Here is a 24,855-nt window from a genome sequence, read left to right on the forward strand (position 1 = left end):
AATTAATTTATCTTTTTTATAGTTGGTTTGCTGTCGAGAAATCGAGAGGTTTGTTACCGTACGTTCGTAAATGTGTGGTCAAATAGAGATGAACATAAAATGTTAGAGCATGACCTAGTTAATAATTAAAGAGCAAGAAGAAGAAGAAGTAGTGACTAAAATAAAAATAGAGCCAATTTAATAAATAACAAAAATCCCTGCTAATACTTTTAAAATGGGGCCGATTTACAAGGTCGAACAACTGTTTAGCCATTTACGAAAAGACAGCGTAGGATCAAATAAATATAAAATAAAAATGTTATAAAATTTTAACTAAAAAATAAATTAAAAAGTTTTTTAAAAAATAATATACATACTCAACTATGATGATATCCTTTTGTAAGATTTTCTGATAACGCTTCTTGTAAACTGGGCTGAGTGTATTGGTTATAAATGGTGTTCCAGGCACAATGACAACTTAATGGAGCGGTTATACTCCAACACATATAGATGTGGCATAACTTTATTGATATCGATTTTTTTTATATATATAAAATAAAAATTTTAATAAATTTTTAATTTCTTTTTTGTAAATTTTATTTTTTTTAAGAATAACACACAAACACATAATTTAAATATAGATTTTAGTAAAAATATATATATTTTAAATTTTATTAACAATAATTGTGATTAATTTATGTTTGAAATTTGAAGAAAAATATTTTATTTTTACTAAGAATTTTATTTTCTACCTTGTTAATGTAAAGATTTTAAAGAAATTTATATTTTTGTTTTTTAGACAAAATTGTAAACTATTTTCAATACAAATTTTAATTTGTGGAAAAAGTTCTTCAAATTTTTTTGATGATTTTTTTTTAAGGATTTTCTATAAAAACATTTTTTACAAAAATATTTTCAAAAATTTCTATTTAATACACGATTTTTCATGAACATTTTATGAAATGTTGAAACTTTTTATTTATTATAAAATTTTTCGAAAATTATCTATTTATTAGGAACATTTCTTTATATTTTGCAGTTTTCTAAAGATATTTACAATACATTCTTTATTTTTATAAAATTTTTTAGAATTTTTATGTAAAAGAAACAAGTTTTCCTTTAGAAATTAAGTCATTTAACAAACTTACAAAACTATTGGCATCACTAACAAAACCTGCCTTAACAATGTAATTCCTAGAAAATGGGCAACACCAATGCCGTCATTATAAAAAAAAACTAAGAAAAAGAAGAAGCAGATAAACACATGTCCTCTGTTAATTTTACAAAGGTACACAGTGAGATAGCAAAGGAAAAAATGATAATAAAGCAAAATTCCCTCAAGATAAGAAAGAGGGAATTACATTTCACAATTCTCATTGGAAAAACATATCCAATTGGTTAAATTTAAAGAATAGCTTTAATGTGAATATTTTTAAAATGTTAATAAAGAAAATACCTATATCTATATAAGTTTAATTGTAATTAAAGAGTTTTTACAGCGGAAATAACAAAATATTAAAAAAAAGACAAAAACACTTGTTTCAAAAAAATAAAAGCCTGTAAGAAAGAAAAACCTGTTTGTATTGAGAACAATGAAAAGGTAAAAAACCTTTAGCACAGACACAAGGCTCTCTTGTATTTTATAAAATTATAAAAAAGTTTTATTTTTTAAAGGAAAAAATCAACAACTAATCAATCATATTTTTCATTAAATTTTGTTCTTTTAATGGTTAACACATACATTAACAAATAAACAAGTTTTATTTTAACACAAACAAAAAATGTGTATTTTTTCATATAAGCCAGAAAAATTAAGGTACATTTATACGAAAAGCAGAAGAAGAAAAAAATTACCAGCTGATTGTAAAAGTCAAAGACTTTTGTTAAAATAAACAAACTGCAAGAAGAGGAAGCAAAAAAAATCTACTCTACAGAGAGAAATAGTGAAATAAATACTTCATAAAGAGAGTAAAGAAGTGATAAATTACAAAAATGAATGGTAGTCAGACAACAGCAACAACAAGAAACATGACAAAAGAACCATAAACGGAGCAATGGATTAGTCACTCCTCTGTCTTTTTCTTTTCATATGTTAAAAATATGGCTAGATGTGAAAAAATATGTAAAATAAATAATAAATAGAATTGAAAATATAAATTTGTGTTTTCAACATGTTTTTAAAATGCATTCAACACAATATCTGAAAAAAACGGATTGAGAAATATTGAACACCTAACCTATAGATCAGACTATAGAATAGATTAGTAGCGAACTATAGACAAGACTATAGAAGAAACTGAAGACTAGACTATAGAGTAGACTAGATTTTAGAGTAGACTATATACCAGATAAAAGACTGGACTACAGACTAAAGTAAATAAACTATAAACTAGGCTGTTGACTAGATTATAGACTAGACTATAGACTAGAATATAGAATATATTATAGACTAGACTGTAGACTATACAACAGACTAGAGACTTTAGACTGGACTATAGATTAGACTATAGACTAGACAATAGACTAGACTTTAGAATGGACTATAGACTAGACTAAAGAATAGACTATATAATAGACAATAGGATAGAGTATAGACTAGGCTATATACCATAGACAAGACAGTAGACTAGAAAATAGACTAGCTTTATACACTATAGACTAGACAATAAAATAGACTATACACTAGACTAGACTTTAATCTGGACTAAAGACTAGACAAAAGATTAGACTGTAGACTAGACAAAAGACCAGACTATAGACTATATTAGATATTAGACTAGACTATAGACTAGACTATATACCAGATTAAAGACGACTACAGAATAGACTATAAACTAGACTGCAGACTAGATTATAGACTCTACTATAGACTAGACAATAGAATAGACTATAGAATAGACTAGACTGTAAACTAGACAATAGACTAGACTTTAGACTGGACTCCAAACCAATTTAGACTGGACTATAAACTAAACTAAAGTAAAGAATATACTATAAACTATACTGTAGACTTGATAATAGACTAGGCTAAACTAAAGAATAGACTATAAACTAAACTATAGACTATAAACTAAACTATAGACTATAAACTAAACTATAGACTATAAACTAAACTGTAGACTAAACAATAGAATATAGAATAGACTAGACTATAGACAAGACAGTAGACTAGAAAATAAACTAGCTTTAGATTGGACTATAGACTAGACAATTGACTAGAATTTTGACTGAACTATAGACTATAAACTAGACAATAGAATAGACTATACACTAGGCTATATGCTATAGACTAGACTTCCATCTGGACTATAGACTAGACTTTAATCTGCACTATAGACTAGACTATTCTTTAGACTATTCTATTCACTAGATTACAGACTAGACTTGATTATAGATTAGACTATAGCCTTGACTTTAAACTAGACTATAGACTAGGCTATAGACTAGACTATAAACTAGACTATAGACCAGACTATAGACCAGACTATAGACCAGACTATAGACTAGACTGCTGACTAGACTTCTGACTAGACTATAAGCTATTGCATCTATTGAGTAGATAAGTAATGTGTAAATTAGTTAATGAATTAACATTCGTACCAATTTATGGACTAGTCTAAGTCCTAATGGATTACAATTTAATGGACAGTTTTATAGGGAAATCAATGAAAAAAATGTTTGGATTACATATCAAGTTCATATAAGTTTTTTGTATATTTATGCCAAGCTATCATTTCCATGTGAATGCCCAATTTTTGTTATTAAATGTAATAATACTAAATTTTCCATGCCTGATGCACAATGCAATGAAAATATATGTACAATGTATTTTAGGGAAAACAAGTATTTTAAAAGAGCACAAGAAAAATAAGAGAGCAAAAGAGAGAAAAAACTAAAAACAAGTAAAACCAACAACAATATTAGAATAATTGCTTTATAAAATGTATTGCATTGAAGTGCACACAATCAAGCGCAGCGAAGAACAAGAAGAGAATGAATGATGAATGCAGAATGTCAATAAAATGAAACAACAACAACTATTTTAAACAAGTTTGTATGTAGTTATGAAAAAACTTTAAGTTAAACAAAACTGTTAAATACTTTTTCATAAAAACTAACTAAATGAAATAAAAATCAAAAAAGAAATAAAGAAGTATATAATAATAGTAATAAAACTACAACAAAAAATTCTTGACAATGTTAATCATTGAAAAAAAATACTGGAAAAAGAGTAAATAACTGAAAAAACCCACAGCATTTTTACAGATATTTGGAAGCAGAGACATGTTTTTTTTTTAATAAATGTATGGGTTGGTTGGTTCGCTGACTGTTTAACTAAATGACAGGGGCAAATACAACAAAAAAAAAAGTACTACATAAGGTTTTTTTCTCTTGTATGTACATAGATAACTTAAGTAGATATTTTCTTAAGTAATTAATCACAATTATGTTTAGAAAAAAAATAATAATGAAAAAGATAAGATTTTTTTAAATTATATAAAAAAAACACTTTTTTATTGTTAATTAAACATCTTTTTTATATATTTTTTTATAAATTGTTATAAATTTGTATACTTTCCACCTTGGCACTACTAACATTTTAATATTGTAAACGTAGTTTTTTGTTAAATTTAATTTTTCCAAAATGTTAACAATTGATATTTTATTTTTTTTTTTTTTTTAATAAAAATATTTATTTTTCATTCCACTAAAAACTTTGATGATTTATTTTTCTTTCTCTGACGTAGTGGTCGTCTCACACATTTATAATATTGTTGATTACTTTTTTTGTTAATATATTATATTTAGCATGGATGGATATATTATAAATTATTATATATATTTTTTTTCTATTTCATATACGACATCACTTTATTATCTACTACGTGTAGATTTTTTTTTAGATATTTTTAGAGCTAGTAGAAGTAGCAGACATTTAAAAGTAAAACAAAAAAAACTTATTTTTCTTTCGGTTTTTTTTATATATTGGTATCACGAGAAATTCATATATATATTTATAACTCAAATAAAAAAAATTCAAGCCTAAAGCACAAAATAAAAATTGTTATAAAAAAGACGTTAACACGTTGAAAATTGTGTTTTTTTCTTATTAAAGCTCACAAATCTACTCCGGTTAACGATCGAAAACGTACTGAAAACAAAAACTAAATAAAAGCAAAAAAACAAAAGAAAAAAAGCAATTTACAAGTGAGTGACTGTGACTTTGTTTGTGTTTTTGTTTTAACTTGAACATATGGGAGAGTGTTAGTGTGAGTGGTTTTGTTTTTTTGCTTGCTTCCTCAAGAGCGAACAAACTAAATTGTAGTTGCCAGATGTGTTTATTAAAAAAAATCAAAATTAAATAAAATTTAAACTATGGAGTAGACAAGTCTATGGGCGCATCTAGTTTATGAATGACATTAAGAAACACTTGATTTATATGACAATTTCAAAAGTGTCACACGGTCTATGACTAAAATGTCATAAAGTACAGTGTTGTTGTTGCTTATTTAACAAAGCATGAAAAATATGACATTTTTTCATGAAATTTTCAGAGATTGTCTCGGATTTTTGCTCATATCTCCGTTATTTACCGACCGATTTTGCTGATTTTAAATAGCGATCTTCTCGAAAGCATTTTTAACAGAATTATCGAAGATTCGGATTTTGCCGATATCTGGGGTCCTCTTAAAATTGATTTCAATAGACAGACATGGTTTAATCGACCCCGCTAACTATAAGGATCCAGAATATATATACTTTATACGGTCGGAAAATTATATTATAGAAATTACAAACGGAATGACAAACTTACATATACCCTTCTCACGCAGGTGAAGGGTATAAAAAGGTGAAGCCGGTATTCGAAATACCACAGAATCTAAAACTTCTGCGCCCGGCCAAAAGCCCGCTATCAAGGACCCTTTTTAATGGAAATCAAAATGATAAGAGTCCGTGGACATGGAAATTAAGATGTGAACACTATGACATTTTTGGGTGTATCATAACGTCCATGAATAGTATGACATGCCACCTGTGTTGCACTATTGTCAGATTTTACAACATTTGGCAACATTGCCAGAAATGTTTCTTCTGACATCGTTCCAAAGCAAAAGTTCACACGATTTTTAGACATTTTCATTATCTATCTATCTATCTATCTATCTATCTATCTATCTATCTATCTATCTATCTATCTATCTATCTATCTATTTATCTATCTATCTATCTATCTATCTATCTATCTATCTATCTATCTATCTATCTATCTATCTATCTATCGATCTATCTATCTATCTATTTATCTATCTATCTATCCATCTATCAATCTATCTATTTATCTATATATCTGTAGGTGTCACAACAATGTGCTTACACTCTTAAGGTCTTGGTGAACTTTCTTTGGACGGGTCTAAGCCATAAATGTTTAAAGATTTGAATCGTACCATACTTTAAAGTCCACGGATTGCATAAAAGTAAGTCATATAATAATAAGGCGAATGAAAACATATATCCTTAATCTAGATTAGACGTGAAGAAACGAAAAGAGAATCCTGAGAATAAGCCTCCACTATCAACCAAAATCCAAATGTTAACATTGTCAAGAACAAATGTGTTCTTTAAAATCTAATATATATTTGATATTAAATCTATTTAAAACAAAAGTAGTTGGACAATTTTTCTTTGCCCATTTTATAGTCCAAGGAATGTCTCGTTCATTTACTATTTCCTTTTATCTTTATTAAATGCTTCACTTCAAAACAGTGTATCCGATTAATTCGTTCTTTCACTGACATAAAGTCTGCAAATCTGGCAAAGCTATTCGCAATCATTCAAACTAACATATATACATACATTCATGTCTGAATGCATATACACACAAACATAATGTATGACGTTTTGTTTTATTCAATTATTTTTCATGGATATGTTCGTATAGAAAGAGTATTATGACAAAAGTCAAGTAATTGCAAATAGTGAGAACATATGAAATTAGAGAGAGTTTGAGATTGCACAAAAATGTGCTAAATACAATTACAAATATATATTATTTTATTAAAAAAATATTTATTTTTGCAGTTAGTAAGAAAATGGAAGGAACCTACCTATATACTAATTATAATTAAACATTAACTAAATATTTACCTATATTTATTTATTTATTGATTTGTTGTAATCAAACATAAAAATAATGAATAGAATGATAAGAACAAATTATTATTATATAGTGTTCAATGAAAAAATAATCAAAATTAAAGAAAAAACAAACAAAACAGGGTGTGTAAACTAATAATAAAAATGTCTAAAGTTTATAGCTTCAATATAATTGGCAACATTGTGTAGACATAAAGTTGCTTTAAAATCTAAATTTATGACAAAAGTTTACAAAAATCGTTAATTTTTAAAAATATTTCCGATAAATCCTCGAAATTTTTATCACTAAAATTAAAAGACTTTAAAAAAAATTTTACTAAAAAACTGTTTATCACTTGAAATAAAAAAACAAATTTAATTTCAATGTCAAAAACTGCCTACACATAAAAAAATAAGAAAATAATGTATAAATGACATCTAGAGAGAAGCAGCAAGTAACTATGTATTACTACTCATTACAATGAATGACTGTCAATTTAAAAATTGTATAAATGGCAACGATTGACTATGCACAAAATGTAAAAAAAATTAACTGTAACCCATTTAGTGAACAAAACTAACTAAAATCAACCCAACCAGCCATCCATTCAACCATCCAATCATTTTTACAATCTATTCACATTCGTTTTGATATAACTAAACCATCTTTTCAACATCATAATCATTTAGCTATTTAAGTAAACGAGACGTAAGGGTCAGAAAAAAAACTATGTCGATAAAAGTATAAATAGAACAAATTTTTACGACAGACATTATAAAGAATAAATCTATATAAGAGAAAGCTATAAATGTTGATATATTGTCTATATGTAGTTGTAATATAAGTAATGTTCATCATACAATGTTGTGTTTAAATTCCAATTTATAATCGTCGTTTTAAGGTTATATGTCATTCATACATATTTAAAAATTTCCAAAACATTGCATATTTATTAGAGCCAATGTTCGGATCCCACTTGGGAAAATTTTTATGTCATATATTTTTAGACAGATTTTATTTATCCCAGTTAATATTTGATGTGAAATAGATATGTTCCCTTAGATTTTTGTAACGAAATTTGCAAACAATGAACTGTTGTTTCAAACAAAATCAACTATTGTGAATGAATAGTTCACGACAAGTTCACGATAGAAGTTTTACCCTTCGAGGGTGGTTCGTTCCGCGAGTCATCTTAAATTGTCGTCCGCTGGCCGCCGGTTATATTTTGCGCGCCGCTGACTTCTTTCAGCTCAAATGCTTAAGCAGGCTTAAACATAAAGTAATAACGGTTAGACGCATTTGGAATGAATATTGAATATTGTTGATAGGGGTGATTATTCTATCTATCTATATCTATATCTTTATCTATCTATCTATCTATCTATCTATCTATCTATCTATCTATCTATCTATCTATCTATCTATCTATCTATCTATCTATCTATCTATCTATCTATCTATCTATCTACATATCTATCTACATATCTATCTATCTATCTATCTATCTATCTATCTATCTATTGCATTTCCTTAAATTTTTGTTATTTATTTTTATATAAAAACAAAAACAAAAAACATTTTGGTAAGACAGTTTAAAAAATACAATATAAATGTCAAAATGTATGTTTAAACATACAGTGCGTGACAAACAAAACCACGTCAATCAACTAGAGTAATGATTGACTTTGAAAATCTATAAGAAACAGACAACTAAACAAATAAAAATACATGAAAAGAAAAATAAAAAATAAAACCTTGAAAAATAAGAAATAAACTTAAATTTTCCCCCATGTATCTGAAGCAGTTATAAGCAGTTGGAACACAACAAATACTTGGCATCACTTATATTCTTAGCTTGGAAAAATTATTTTAATATGGCAACCTTGATTTAGGTATATTTATTACAGATAGTTGTAACAAGTGAAAATGCATAAAATATGACTTGAAAAAGTCGAAAAAAAAACTTTTAAAATTGCTCTTAAGATTTTTTTAAATTGTTCTTTATAACAGCTTTAGCAGGCAACTAAGACCTCATCGAAAGTTTAGTTTGCAAAAAAAAAACAAACTACAGCTAGATTTTCTCTCATTGATTTTAGAGGAAATTTTATATTTTAAATTTAATCTTGATTGAGTTTGTCTGAATAGATTTATATTCATTTAACAATTTTATTGTTTGTATTTTAAAGATTCTGTTATTGTAATTCATATTAAACCCATACATACATACATACACCTGACCACCTGTCAACGTAAAGAGAAGAAAAAATACAAATAAATAAATAAATGAAATTTAAAATTGTTGTTTTAGAATAAACAACACGAGGATTTACATTTTAAATAATTTGGTGGGTAATTTTTTTCGTTGTTGTACATATGTATATACAACTTGTCTTGTGTATTTATTTAATATTTTAGTGGTGTTAGTAGTAAATCTAATTTTAAATAACAATTTAATTGATTGTATTTTTAACACTTTGTTTATTTTTGTTGTTATTCCCAATAACAACAAAACTCACTCACATGTTTGGCAGCGTAAAGCAGCATGTATTTGCTGCAGTGTATTTTTCCTTTAGCAGAGTTGTAAAAGAAAGTAGTTTTCATGTGAAGGGTGGAGAAAAAGTAGTTGTGTTCTTGCGTGAGAGTTTGAAAACAGGGTTGTATTTAATCACAGATACATTATTACAGTTTTAATGCACTCTTTTCTATGTTTCCTACAAGAAATGTATGACCGAAACTAACACATACAAAATGATTTTACTAACACACTTGCAACATTTTTCTTTAAAAATTGCTTAAAAAAAATAGTTAATGGAAAATTCCATCAATAATGACGGTCAAATGACCGGCAAAATGACTGTGATGTACTCAATGTGTGATAAAGGGTTTCATTTGCATATGAAAGAGTGAAACAACTACATTTAACTGTTGCTGTGTTTTCGTCGCATAAATTAATTATTTCAGCGAAAGACAAAAGATCAAAAAGCAAAAAATAAAAAATTTAAGACTAAAATTATAAAGAGATTTATTGTAATTTAAAAACGGTGCAGGAAGTGGAGCTGAGAATATACATTTCGGAGTTTAATCTATCTGTGGTAATATGAATACATATTTACTTTTAATTTTTATATTTCAAAATTTATATGCATTTCATTACATACAATTTATTTCCACAAATTAAAAGGAGCATAGGAGGATTTTACATTTTGTGAGGTATGTAAAATGGTGAAATGATAGTTAATTTGCTTGCTTACTATGTATATTAATAAAATTAAAAATATATATCTTAAAATGTTAATAAATTGTGTTTTATTATAAATTGGCATAGCCGGCAGATTTGACGGATAAATTCATCAAGTGTGATTGGTCAACTGTGATGGATATATCCATAAAGAATGATTAGTCAATCATGACTAACATTTCCATCATCCTTGATTAGTAAAAAGCAAAAGAGTGAGCAGCTCAAATATATGTTTTAAAATCGGTAGAATTCATAAGTGCAAGGGAGATGCAAGATCACATGAACACAAAAGTTTCCATCAAATTTTTCATATTGCCCTTAAGAACTTGATAGAAACATTGTTCTTCACTAGTGTCAGTCAAATGACCAATCAAATGACTGTCACTGTTCTTGTAGGGTTGAATCCAGAAATACACACAATACTTATAAGTAAATATTACTTTTTTAATAAAAATATTTTTAAAAATTAACAAAAATTTTGTAATTTATAAATTTTTGGTATAATTTTCACTCTTTTATTTTGCTGTATTTAAAATATTTACTTAAAATTTATTGGCACTTATCATGATCATTACGATTTTTTTATTTAGCAGATAAAAAAAAGTTAAAAAATTCTCGAATGAAATAAAAAATACGGATATATCTTCCGTTTAAATAAAAAAAATGTCGTAAATTTAAGTAAAATTAAATTGTTATTGAAAACGAATCAAAAAATATCTAAAAATAAAAAGAACGTTTAGTCTCGTTTACTGAAAATGAAAAAAATAGTATTATCGCATGAAGCTGCTGCAAGTTAAGTAAATCACTAATGTCAATAGAACTCTGCAGTGCTAGAGAAAAGCAGAAGTTACACTTATAAGAATGACTTTCAAACATATTACTTCTGCAGGCTTAAATAATTTCCTTCATTCAACCATGCAGTACTAGAAGAAAGAAGAAATTACATTTTAATTCAGACAATAACGTGCCAATTGATAACTTTCTCCTATGGTGAAAAAATATGACAATTGTCTACTCTGTTGATTACTAAGAAACACTAAAGTGTTATGCAGATCTTATTAGAGTAATTAGACATTGAGTCTAAGTAAAACTACTGGGTACATATTGTCGTCAATTTATTTTATTTGTGGTGATTGTAATTTTCGTGTGATGTGGTATCTTTGGTGGCTTATACAATTTGACCTTAAACTAACCTGGTTCTCTCGTTTATTACCTCTAAATACAAAAAAAAACATGGTTTAGTTACTATTGGTTTAAACAACGCAACAACGTACAAAAAAATATTATAAAATGGCAAAAACAACACCTCAAAAATCTGGTTCACTTGCTTAATAATTGTTGCTTCATATCTCCAACTGTTTTTCTTTTTTTTTTGTTTGCTTTTATATTTATTCATTTTTTTCTTTTCTGTGATCATTTCTATATTTTCTTTTTTAATTTATTTGATGTTTTATAAAGAGATATTTCTTCTTCTTTATTGCATTCACCCAAAAGAGGTCATTAAAACACGTTTATACAGATAACATGGTTTAAATAATGTTGATTAGCACAAGAATAACAGAAAAAACAAAGACATTCTGTTCTGTTTTAAGGAAATATTCAGTTTGTTAAATAAAGATTAAACATATTTAGTTTTAAATACCGTTTAGTTAGGTTTTTATTACATTCTTAAATAGCAAAATCTTGATTAGCTTAAACTAGTTGGCAACTAAAGCAGCCAATCATTAGTGTTGTCAGTCATTATTAGTATTTAAAGTGTGGCAACACTGAGTACACACTTGTAGACTTAAGCTAAACATTTAATAAAGTAAAGTCTATAGTCTAGTCTATAGTCTAGTCTTAAGTCTAGTCTATAGTCCAGTCTTAAGTCTAGTCTACACTCTAGTATATAGTCTAGTCTTTAGTCTAGTCTTGAGTCTAGTATATAGTCTAGTCTTGAGTCTAGTATATAGTCTAGTCTTTAGTCTAGTCTTAAGTCTAGTCTATAGTCTAGTCTATATTCTAGTCTATAGTCTAGTCTATAGTCTAGTCTATAGTCTAGTCTATAGTTTAGTCTATAGTCTAGTTTATAGTCTAGTCTATAGCCTGGTCTATAGTCTAGTCTATAATCTAATCTATAGTTTAGTCTATAGTCTAGTCTATAATCTAATCTATAGTTTAGTCTATAGTCTAGTTTATAGTCTAATCTATAATTTAGTCTATAGTCTAGTCTATAGTCTAGTCTATAGTCTAGTCTATAGTCTATTCTATAGTCTAGTCTATAGTCTAGTCTATAGTCTAGTCTATAGTCTATTCTATAGTCTAGTCTATAGTCTAGTCTATTCTATAGTCTAGTCTATAGTCTAGTCTATAGTCTAGTCTATAGTCTAGTCTATAGTCTAGTCTATAGTCTAGTCTATAGTCTAGTCTATAGTCTAGTCTATAGTCTAGTCTATAGTCTAGTCTATAGTCTAGTCTATAGTCTAGTCTATAGTCTAGTCTATAGTCTAGTCTATAGTCTAGTCTATAGTCTAGTCTATAGTCTAGTCTATAGTCTAGTCTATAGTCTAGTCTATAGTCTAGTCTATAGTCTAGTCTATAGTCTAGTCTATAGTCTAGTCTATAGTCTAGTCTATAGTCTAGTCTATAGTCTAGTCTATAGTCTAGTCTATAGTCTAGTCTATAGTCTAGTCTATAGTCTAGTCTATAGTCTAGTCTATAGTCTAGTCTATAGTCTAGTCTATAGTCTAGTCTATAGTCTAGTCTATAGTCTAGTCTATAGTCTAGTCTATAGTCTAGTCTATAGTCTAGTCTATAGTCTAGTCTATAGTCTAGTCTATAGTCTAGTCTATAGTCTAGTCTATAGTCTAGTCTATAGTCTAGTCTATAGTCTAGTCTATAGTCTAGTCTATAGTCTAGTCTATAGTCTAGTCTATAGTCTAGTCTATAGTCTAGTCTATAGTCTAGTCTATAGTCTAGTCTATAGTCTATAGTCTAGTCTATAGTCTAGTCTATAGTCTAGTCTATAGTCTAGTCTATAGTCTAGTCTATAGTCTAGTCTATAGTCTAGTCTATAGTCTAGTCTATAGTCTAGTCTATAGTCTAGTCTATATAGTCTATAGTCTAGTCTATAGTCTAGTCTATAGTCTAGTCTATAGTCTAGTCTATAGTCTAGTCTATAGTCTAGTCTATAGTCTAGTCTATAGTCTAGTCTATAGTCTAGTCTATAGTCTAGTCTATAGTCTAGTCTATAGTCTAGTCTATAGTCTAGTCTATAGTCTAGTCTATAGTCTAGTCTATAGTCTAGTCTATAGTCTAGTCTATAGTCTAGTCTCTAGTCTAGTCTATAGTCTAGTCTAGTCTATAGTCTAGTCTAGTCTATAGTCTAGTCTATAGTCTAGTCTATAGTCTAGTCTATAGTCTAGTCTATAGTCTAGTCTATAGTCTAGTCTATAGTCTAGTCTATAGTCTAGTCTATAGTCTAGTCTATAGTCTAGTCTATAGTCTAGTCTATAGTCTAGTCTATAGTCTAGTCTATAGTCTAGTCTATAGTCTAGTCTATAGTCTAGTCTATAGTCTAGTCTATAGTCTAGTCTATAGTCTAGTCTATAGTCTAGTCTATAGTCTAGTCTATAGTCTAGTCTATAGTCTAGTCTATAGTCTAGTCTATAGTCTAGTCTATAGTCTAGTCTATAGTCTAGTCTATAGTCTAGTCTATAGTCTAGTCTATAGTCTAGTCTATAGTCTAGTCTATAGTCTAGTCTATAGTCTAGTCTATAGTCTAGTCTATAGTCTAGTCTATAGTCTAGTCTATAGTCTAGTCTATAGTCTAGTCTATAGTCTAGTCTATAGTCTAGTCTATAGTCTAGTCTATAGTCTAGTCTATAGTCTAGTCTATAGTCTAGTCTATAGTCTAGTCTATAGTCTAGTCTATAGTCTAGTCTATAGTCTAGTCTATAGTCTAGTCTATAGTCTAGTCTATAGTCTAGTCTATAGTCTAGTCTATAGTCTAGTCTATAGTCTAGTCTATAGTCTAGTATATAGTCTAGTATATAGTCTAGTCTATAGTCTAGTCTAAAGTCTAGTCTATAGTCTAGTCTATATTCTAGTCTATAGTCTAGTCTATAGTCTAGTCTATAGTCTAGTCTATAGTCTAATATATAGTCTAGTCTATAGTCTAGTCTATAGTCTAGTTTATAGTCTAGTTTATAGTCTAGTCTATAGTCTAGTCTATAGTCTAGTTTATAGTCTAGTCTATAGTCTTGTCCATAGTCTAGTTTATAGTCTATACTATAGTCTAGTCTAGTCCATCGTCTAGTCTAGTCCATCGTCTAGTCTAGTCCATCGTCTAGTCTAGTCCATCGTCAAGTCTAGTCCATTGGTTAGTCTAGTCCATCCTCTAGTCTATAGTCTAGCCTAGTCTATAGTCTAGTATATAGTCTAGTCTTTGCTCTAGTCTATAGTCTAGACTATAGTCTAGTCTAGTCTATGGTTTAGTCTATAGTCTAATCTATAATCCAGTTTATAGTGCATATGTATATTCTATTGTCCATTCTAGTCTATAGTCCAGTTTTTCCAATCTGATTGCTACACAATTCCTTATAAAAACTAATTTCTAATTTAATTAAAAAAGTTTTACTAAATGATTTAAAACAATGTTTCTTTTTTTTAACACTTTTAAAATGTACGTAAATAAATAACAAAAAAAAAACACAATATTTGCAAACAGAAAATTGGCTTTAGTCAAGGCAACAAATAGAATTATATTTTGAAAACAACCCCTCCCCCTAAAACAAAACCCCTTGAACTTGTTCGAAAAAAAAACAAAATGTACAAAAACACCTCTTATTGCGCAAATAGTAGTTGTATGTAATATTTAAAGCAATTGATTTCCTTTATTTCAATTGATTTTCATTTTTTGTTTTAAATACTAGATATAACATATAATTTAGTTTTCATTTAAAATAAGATAAACTAAAAAGTATACAAGTAATGGTTTCCTTGTAAACAAACATTTTATTGTTCAGATGGCAACTTTTAAGAAAAGTTTTTAAGTTATCTGGTAACTTGTTTAAACTTTACTAATTTGGTAAAGTCAGTGTTGTCATCTTTGTATAAATTCACAATTTTAGCGTTTTTTCTTCTCCTTAAAAAAGTAATTGTGTTTTTAAAATTTCAAGAATATATAGGTCAGTTTCCATTTCCTTGTTTGCAAACAATAATTTATACACATGTACATACATATATAAAAACATACATTATATTACATATAAAATTTCTATTGTCTGAATAAATTTCTTAAAGATTTTTATATTTTCAATTTTATATTCATGTGTTTTATTTTATTATTATTTCATGAAATAAAACTTTTAATAACACACACCCACGTAAGTAGAAAATAAAAAAAAAGAAAAATATAAGAATTTAGTGTCAATTTCAAATTATATTTGATTTAATGACGTCATAGCTCTTTTGAAATGAATTCTAACGTCTGTTTTATTCTTTGTTTTTTTTCTATTATTATTTTGTTATTTAAGTGTTTAGTTCTTAAAGGTTGTTGTTTTTCTTTTTTTGTACATAAAACCTAAGAGACCATAAATAATTTGTATCGATAATCCATATTATTTACACACTATATATTTCTTTTTTTTCTATAATATTTTTACAAAATGGCAACATAAAAAAAGTTTTATTTTATATCTTATTGCACGCAATATTTTTGTCGTGCGGTTTTTATGAAAAAAGAAAAATTTTTTATAGTGTTACACGAAGTTCTTTTATTTGCATTTGACAGCTGAAAGAAGGAGAAAAAAACGGGCAGCAGCAAGAACATTTTTGTATATTTTTTAAATAACTTTCACTTTTTCTCCTTTTAGTTAGTACCTATTGTAAGTTATAAAATCAAATAAATAAATATACTTTAGCCATAAGGATGAAAAAATCTAATAAAATAAAACTAAATTCTGTTGCCAAGTTAAAAATTGTGTGTGGAATTGGAAAGAGGCAACACTAAAAATGTATTGGTTTATTCGTTGTATATTAGGGGTAATCACAGTGTGGGGTAATATGTGTGTGATGAGAGGGTTGAAAATTTACGCAATGTATCAAATTGTTTGTGTAGATTTTATTTAACAATGTTCTTGTTGGAAAGATTTAAAATAAAAAAAAAAAAATCCAGTCGATCATCTAGAGTCTACATCGGCAGAGAGTAAAAAATAAGTTCTCTGGATTAAATAGTTTTTTATATATGTGTAAGCATACATGCGTGTAAAATTAAGAGTGCAAGAAAGCTCTTAATAAAGCTCTTTGCCGATCAGGGATCTAGATTCTAAACCCCTGATCGACAAAGTTATGGTCTAGATTCTAGACTATAATATTTCCATGAGTTAAGAGTATTCAAGACTTAAGAGAGTAATCAGTAGACTAGATGAAAGACTAGTTGAGCGACTAGTAGAGAGACTAGTAGAGCGACTGGTAGAGAGACTAGTCTATAAACTATTTGAAATACAAGTTGAGAGACTTTTCTATAGACTAGTTGGAGACTAGTTGAGATACTTGTCTAAAGACTAGTTGAGGGATTAGTCTGTAGACTAGATGAGATGCTAGTCTGTAGACTAGATGAGATGCTAGTCTGTAGACTAGATGAGAAACTAGTCTGTAGACTAGATGAGAGACTAGTCTATAGACTAGATGAGAGACTAGTCTGTAGACTAGAAGAGAGACTGGTCTGAAGACTAGTTGATAGATAGTCTGTATACTAGTTGAGAGATTAGTCTGTAGACTAGATGAGAGACTAGTCTGAAGACTTGTTGATAGATAGTCTGTATACTAGTTGAGAGACCAGTCTGTAGACTAGTTGAGAGACTAGTCTATAGCGTAGTTGAGAGACTAGTCTGTAGACTAGATGAGAGACTAGTCTGAAGACTAGTTGAGAGATTAGTCTGTAGACTAGTGGAGAAACTAGTCTGTAGACTAGTGGAGAAACTAGTATGTAGACTAGTTGAGAGACTAGCCTGTCTATAGACTACTTGAGAGACTAGCCTGTCTATAGACTACTTGAGAGACTAGTCTCTCTATAGGCTAGTTGAGAGACTAGTCTATAGGCTAGTTGAGAGACTAGTCTATAGGCTAGTTGAGAGACTAGTCTATAGGCTAGTTGAGAGACTAGTCTATAGGCTAGTTGAGAGACTAGTCTATAGGCTAGTTGAGAGAATAGTCTATAGACTAGTTAAGAGAGTCTAGTCAGAAGTTTAGTCGACAGACAAGTCTGTAGATTAGTCGAGAGACTAGTCTGAGACTGACTTTCGAGAGAGGTTGTGAGTCTATAGTCTACTCGAGAGAATAGCCCATAGTCTAATTGAGAAACTAGTTTATAATCTTGTCACCGCACCGGTTGTATCCAAGTTTTTAATCAAATGGAAAGATTATTATATATTCTAGATGATAAACTTATCTTAAGTTCTGTAGATGTCTAATCGAGAAACCAGTCTTAAGTCTATTCGAAAGACTAGTCTCTACTTTAGTGTCTAATCAAGAGACGTGCCTAAAGACTAGTCTCTTATATTAGGTTCTGTAGATAGTCTAATCGAGAAACCAGTCTTTAGTCTATTCGTAGGACTAGTCTCAACATTAGTGTCTAATCGAGAGACTTGTCGCGCTGATAGTATATAATCTGTGCTAAAGACTATTCTCTACTTCTCTTTGGTAGTCTAGTCGAGATGCGATTCCATTCTCCAGTCTCAAAGTTGGTCCATAGTTAAGAGGAGAAAATAGTATATGATCTAGTCTATAATCTAGTCTAAAGACTAATCTATAATCTAGTCCTAAAACTAGTCCATAATCTTGTTAAAAGCTAGTCTATAGTCTAGTTGAGAGACTATAATCTACAATCTAGTCGAAAGTCTTGTCTAAAATTTAGTTGAGAAATTAGTCTATACTCCAGTCGAGTCATGTTAAATCGATAGTTTAGTGTTAGTTAAAATCCTTAAATTCTAATAAAGATATATCGTTGAGAATTTGTCTTCATCTATAAAACACGTAATAAAAAAATGTATTATAAAAAGTATTTTTCTTTTTATAACTCAAAAAATACGAAGTGCTTAAAGATAATTTATGTACATACATATGTATGTAGTCGGTAAGCACAGATAAGTTCTAGAGCTCATAAAAAAATGTTAACAAAATTATTAATAGTTATCAAAAAGAAAAAAAAACATGGAAACATGATGATTAAATATAACTAATATAAATTGTTAACAAAATTTAGTGATAAACTAAAAAATTTTAAATACCTACTACAAACAGAAAGATGGACGGTTTTAGAAACCAATGAACTAAATTGTTTTTTTTTTAAGACAAATCACTACATCATTTTCTTAGAAACTTTGAACCTTGAAACTTTCATTAATTACTTTTTTTTAAAAAACTTTAATATTTGACAAGTAAATAAACAACAAGTATTATATGACAAGTTGCAATTGTTGATTTAAATGATTTATATTTAGTTAAGATAACATATTAAATCATATTTCTTTTAAATAAAACTTAAACAGAGCAAAGATTAATAGAAAATAAAATGTATATATAAATAAAAATAAATAAAAAACTTACCCTGATTGTCGTGGTTCACGTCGTTGCATTTCGTTTACAACGACCACAGCAAAAAATCAACGATAACGTTAACGACGACGTCTATATTTATGATGAGAAATGGTTTCAGCAACAAAAAAAAAAATATTCGAAAAAAAGAAGAGCGAAGAAGAAAATAATAAAATAGATAACGTTGTTTTGTTTTTGTTTTTAAGTTTTTGTTTATTTTTCACTATTAAAGGTTTACTGTCATTCACTGTGAATTGTTAAACCCATAACTGCTACTACAATCATTCATTTGTTAAGTGACATTTGCATGAAAGTGTTTAGAAAATTTCTTTTATTTTTTTAAATATATTCTTTAATAAACTATAGGATAAAAATTAAATGCATTTATTAAATATTAAAAAGAAAATAATGAAGTTTATTTAATTCTTTTTTCAAAAACACAAGCACTTTCTTCTAAAAAAAAAACACTTTTTTATTAGTTTTTTTTTCTTCACTTGTTTTGTTGTTGCTGTAATTTTGTTTGTTTGTCTTTTTGTGTTTGTTTTTTTTTTACACTTGTTGTACTGATTATTTAGAGTACGATGTGTCAAATTGGTCGTTTGTTTTTCTATTTATGTTGTTGTAGTTCTTTTTAGTAGTATTGTTGTTAGTATAATGAAGAGTAATTATTTTATTTATTTTTTTATTTTGCTTTAAGGATTTTAAAAAGTAGACATTTATTTTCTTTTTTTTATTTATATACACAATGTTAGCGTTAAAACGGCTGACCACACTTTATATAATGTTGAGTATATTATTTAATTTTTATAAGTTAAAATTTAACGCAAAAAAAATATGAAAATTATGTTATTTATATTAAACATGTTCAATTCACGTAATAATTTATTTTTTAATACAGGATTTATTTACACTTGATTATTTTTATTATTATTTTTTTTGTTTGTATAACGTGTTCGGCGTTTTTTTATTTTTGGCGTTTTCTTGCTTTAATTTTGTGATTTTTCTTATGGAGAGTTAATTGCACTTGAGGCCCTTTTCTGTTTGTTTTTGTAAAGGTGTGATGAGTAGGTAAAGTACTGCCATGAAAATATTTCATAAATGCTAGAAGAAAATGTGAGAAAATGAAAAAAACGATTATTAACTTAATAAAATGATTAGAGTAGATTTTAAACATATTTTAACTTTTAAATCGAGAGGGTATTTTTTTGTGTGGGCAAAAGAATATTCAAGCTATTAATCTAGAATTATCGAGAAACTATTCTTTATAAAATTTGAGAAACTTTTCTAAAGTCTAGATGCTAGATCTAGAGACTTGTCTATAATCTAGCTAAGAGCAAGGCAGAAACTAATCTATAGTCTAACCGACAGCCTAGTCTATACTTTATTCGAGAGACTAGTCTAGTCGATAGTCTAAAGTCTAGTTGAGAGACTAGTCTATAATATAGCCGAAAGACTAATCTATAATCTAGTCAGGAACTATTTATATAGTCCACCCAATTATATATTGTCAAGTCGAAAAACTAGTCTAAAGTTTAGATGGGTAATTAGTTTATACTTAAGTCGAGAGATACTTGTCTTTAGTCTTGTTGAAAAACTTGCCTATAGTCTAGTCGAGAGATTATTTTATAGTTTAGTCGAGACACTAGTCTATAGTCGGCTCGTGAGACTTGTCGATAGTCTAGTCTATAATCTATTCTCTATGATTAGTCGAGTCTAGTTTATAATCTAGTCAAGAGGCAAGTCTATACTAAAGTCGAAAAAATAGTCTACAGCATAGTCTGTAAATACTAGTTTATAATATAGTCTAGAGAATACTCGAGATACTATTCTATAATCTAGTCAAGCAGTACAATTTAGTCGATAGTATAGTAGAGAGACTAGTCTGTAGTCTTGTCAAGAAACTACTTTATAGTCTTGTCGAAAACCTACTTAATAATCTCGTCGAGAGCTTGTCTATAATCTTGTTAAGAAAATATCTAAAATCTAAATTTAATTCATACAAATTATAAAAATTGTTAAATATTTCTATAAAAGACAAATTAAAATGTTTTTTATAGTATTTTTAAAATTATAGTAATTTTCCTTAACAAAAGCTGTTCGTTCAAAGGTGCTAACATTTTCATGTGAATGACAAAATTTTAAGTGCACAATTCAGAAGAAAAATAATTTTATAAAGCAAACATAAAAAAGGTAATTTAAAGAGAAAGAAGAATAAAAATTTAATAATTTATTTATTTTCAATTTAATAAGTTTTTTTTTTGGTTTTTTACTACAAAACATTTTTGTAGTTCCCAAAGAAGAATTCGGCAAAATTGAAGTGATTAAATATTTTAATTGAAAAATTTCCAAAAGAAAAACTTATTATAATCATTAATATTTTTAATAATATTAAAGTTTTTCAATAAATTTGTGTTTTTTATTAAGAAAATCTAAAAATAAACTAAAACACCTGAAAGAGTCAAATAACTCATAAATACTCAATTAAAAGAGATTAATTTCTTATTGTTATTGTTTTTTTTATACAAATTCTCACACTTTTAAGAGTTCACTCAAAACAATTGTGACAGCTAATGAGCAAAAGAGAGAAAACAACCCAAAACAAAAAAACAAGAAGCAAAATAATGGTACTCATTATGTTTTGACATTTCATTTTGCAGTGTTTTTTTTGTTGTTGTTGTTGTTGCTTTTCTTTCAATAAGAAAGCGAGACAGGCGTGACTTTAATAAATCAACACAATGCTAAATATAAACACTTACCAAACAAGAAAAACAGAGATAACTATAAGGCCAGCGAAACTTAACAAAAAAAAAGAGCGTATGACAAAAAAAAACTTTTACCAAAGGGGTCTTCTCAATGTATGTATATAAATATGAGTATGAGTGATTGAGTATGTACATATGTAATACACGTATGAAAGTGTATGATTGCTCATTGATTTTCAAAAGTGTGTGATTTTATTAATTATTTTCGTTTTTCTTTAAGTTTTAAACAATTTTAAAGTATTTTTAATTACAATCAAACTTTAAAGGTGTTTCTTATATTAAACCACACTTTTTTATTCATATTTCTTTTGTTTTTCCCATTTAATTCATCTGTGTAAAACTAATAATTCTTATAGACACTATGAAAAAATTTAGGCCACTGTTAAATGAAAAAAAACTACAACACAAGTCTGCTGCTGATCTTTTTTGCTTTATTTGCTTTAGTAACCTTTTGTTTCTTTTTATTTTATACTTTTTTAGTTTAAAACTTTAGCTTTATTTTAAAGTTGTATCTTTTAGTTTTTATATTAATTTAATAACAATTTTTTTATAACTTTTCACACACGGCAGTCAGTCAGACATTCGTCAGGGGTGTAGTTTATTTTCTTTCTGCACTTATTCCTTTTTTCCAACATTTTACACTTATTTTCTTTCTATGCTAAAAAATTAATACGAAACCCTCTCTTAATCGTGTGTTATGCTCTTTTGTTCAAGTTACTCAACACTAACTAAAAAAAGGAGTTGCCAGATTTAGATTTTTACCAAAACAATATTTCTTATTTGTGTCATGTATTTTGATGGGAATAACATTTAACCGCCTTATCCAAAAACAAGCAATGGTAGTTAAAACCTGTTTTTATATGGAAAAAGTGTGTAGTAAATTATTGTTAATTTTAGTAATCGTTTTTGCATAAGGCTCTAAGTATGTAATATTTACAATCTTTACAAAAATCAGCGACTTTTCGACTTTCCATGTTTTTTAAGTAATTTTTCTACTTTTATTTACAAAATCGAATTTTTCGACTTTTTTCTTACTTAATAATGGAGTAAACGATATCTTTTTAACAATAAAATTATTACTGTTGATGTATACAACACGCGGAAAAGCGTATAGACTTATCTCAAAAAAAGGTGAAATAGATTTATTTTCAATTTAACAAGTTACACTCTGTAGTTTGTAACAATCTGCCGCGAAAATTTAAGCAACTTTCAAGATTTGTTAAATAACATGAAAAGAAATATCTAAATGACGCATGTTGTGTACTTCAATCTTTATTCCAAGAATAACACAAAACAGGAAAATTTTTGCAATTTATTTTTAAGATTTTTTTCTAAGTTTTACTTTTTGGAAGTTGTGACATATCCACTTTTGACTTCTTTTTCAAAGTTTGTGTTAAAATTCGAATTTTTTGACAAAAAGTTGATTACTCGAGAGATGAAAACTGTTTATACGTGGAAATAAAAGTCTGCCGATGGCTACAGCCCATAAAAATTGATATCAAATAAGAAATTTAATTCATCCTTTGTCTAAATATATTCCAAATTTCCCGAAATGTCTTTTAAATTGTTATTTGTGTGGTTACTTTGTAACTCGATTCGAATGAAAAAAACCTTTCAAACTTGTATGTTACGATAAAATTTTAGAGAAAGTTTTTTTTAAAGACCTCTCCATTAATAACTCCATCACGTTTAATAATTTGTAATCGCAATATGTTAAATTATTATCAAAACAATGAAGCCCTATAACCTTTGGACCTGAATAAAGCAGAAAAGTATTGTTCCATTTTTGTTCCATTATTGTGTGAAAAAAATAATTTTTTAAAATAACACACGTTTTCTTAACAATAAGTCTTTTTAAGGAAAATTTCTTTAAATAAAATAGGAATTTAAATTAAAACCTCCAATTGGTAACACTTTAACTAAAACCAAGAGTTGCCACTTCACAAATCAGCAACCAGTGTTGCGAAAAAAAATGACAATTTCTATCAACACATTTTAGTAAAATATATTATTTTCTAAAAAAAAAAAAACAATCTAAATAATTATTTATCACATTTAATAGATAAAAACTCTTTTAAATATTTCTTTTTTTAATTTAATAAACAATATAAGAAAATGTTAAGTCATAGCTCACAAAAAAGAATAAATAGAAACATAAAATCCCATTGATAGACAATACATATTATAGTTACCACTTTATAAAGCCGGTAGCCCAATATTAATTTTTAATTTATTTTACAAACACTTTTAACACATAATTTTTTTTTAATATTTTATAAAAACAACTTCTAGTACTTTATATTTAAGTTTAAATTTATTAGATTTCTTTTCTTATAAATTTTTCTTTTATACACTTGTTTTCCATTGAATTTTCATTTCGTTTTTTTCACAAAATATCTTAGTAATTTTTCTGTATGTACAACACTTTTCTTTATTCACAACACTAGCGTCATCTCTTTTACTCTTTTAGGGATTTAATAATAAAACACTCCGTTTTTGGTGTACAACGTTATTGTTGTTGTTACATCAAACTTATATATCGAACCACAGCAAAGAAAAAAAAGTGACCCAAGTAAAAAAAAAAGAAATATGAAAAAACGAGGAAGTAGAAATTTTCTATTAACTTTTTTTCTGTAATATAACTACACTTTCTTGCTTTTAAATTTAATTTCTTTATTAATTTCAATAATTTATTATTACCGTCGTTTGTTTTTTAATAGTTTTTAAAATTTTTCTGGTCTTTAAAGACCGAAAAATACAAAATTTATCTACCACAATGCAAAATCAGCAGACACAACTGTCAATGATATAGCCACTCACAGAGTGGCCATATCGTTAAATATTTTTAATACACAGCTGAAAACTTAATTACAAGCCGTCGAAGTTTTTGCTGTCAGACGACGTAGCTGTTTATGTTTGTCGGCGATATTCAGCAAGAAAAATATTTGTCGAAGTCTTTTTGTTAATGTCAAATCACATATGAAAAAAATTGACATTTATTGAAACCACATAGAATTACTTTCACAAATTGTAACTTGCTTTCACCTTACAGGTGTGCTCGTCACATAAACACGTGTATTTCTTATGGGACCTAGGCGGTCGCGTGTCTTTATGCACATTTTTACTATGTATGGGCTAGAAGTTCGAAATTCGCCAGAAAGTTT

General features: G+C 27.6%; 2 long non-coding RNA genes across 3 annotated transcripts; one reads left to right on the forward strand and one right to left on the reverse strand.

Moving 5' to 3' along the window:
- Nucleotides 1-333: 333 nt before the first annotated feature.
- LOC124419305 lies at nucleotides 334-24,539 on the reverse strand. Of its 2 annotated transcripts, none has more exons than XR_006940469.1 (3): nucleotides 24,392-24,539; nucleotides 18,942-20,030; nucleotides 334-500 (listed from the first exon to the last, which is right to left on the reverse strand). It is a non-coding gene; the product is annotated as an uncharacterized LOC124419305 (long non-coding RNA). The 2 variants fall into 2 exon arrangements; XR_006940468.1 differs by lacking the exon at nucleotides 24,392-24,539 and adding an exon at nucleotides 23,884-24,385.
- Nucleotides 9,937-10,762, forward strand: LOC124419306. Its single transcript, XR_006940470.1, has 3 exons — nucleotides 9,937-10,206; nucleotides 10,296-10,324; nucleotides 10,440-10,762. It is a non-coding gene; the product is annotated as an uncharacterized LOC124419306 (long non-coding RNA).
- Nucleotides 24,540-24,855: the final 316 nt, after the last annotated feature.

The sequence above is a fragment of the Lucilia cuprina genome, chromosome 4, assembly GCF_022045245.1.
Source record: "Lucilia cuprina isolate Lc7/37 chromosome 4, ASM2204524v1, whole genome shotgun sequence".
Taxonomy (NCBI): Eukaryota; Metazoa; Arthropoda; class Insecta; order Diptera; family Calliphoridae; genus Lucilia; species Lucilia cuprina.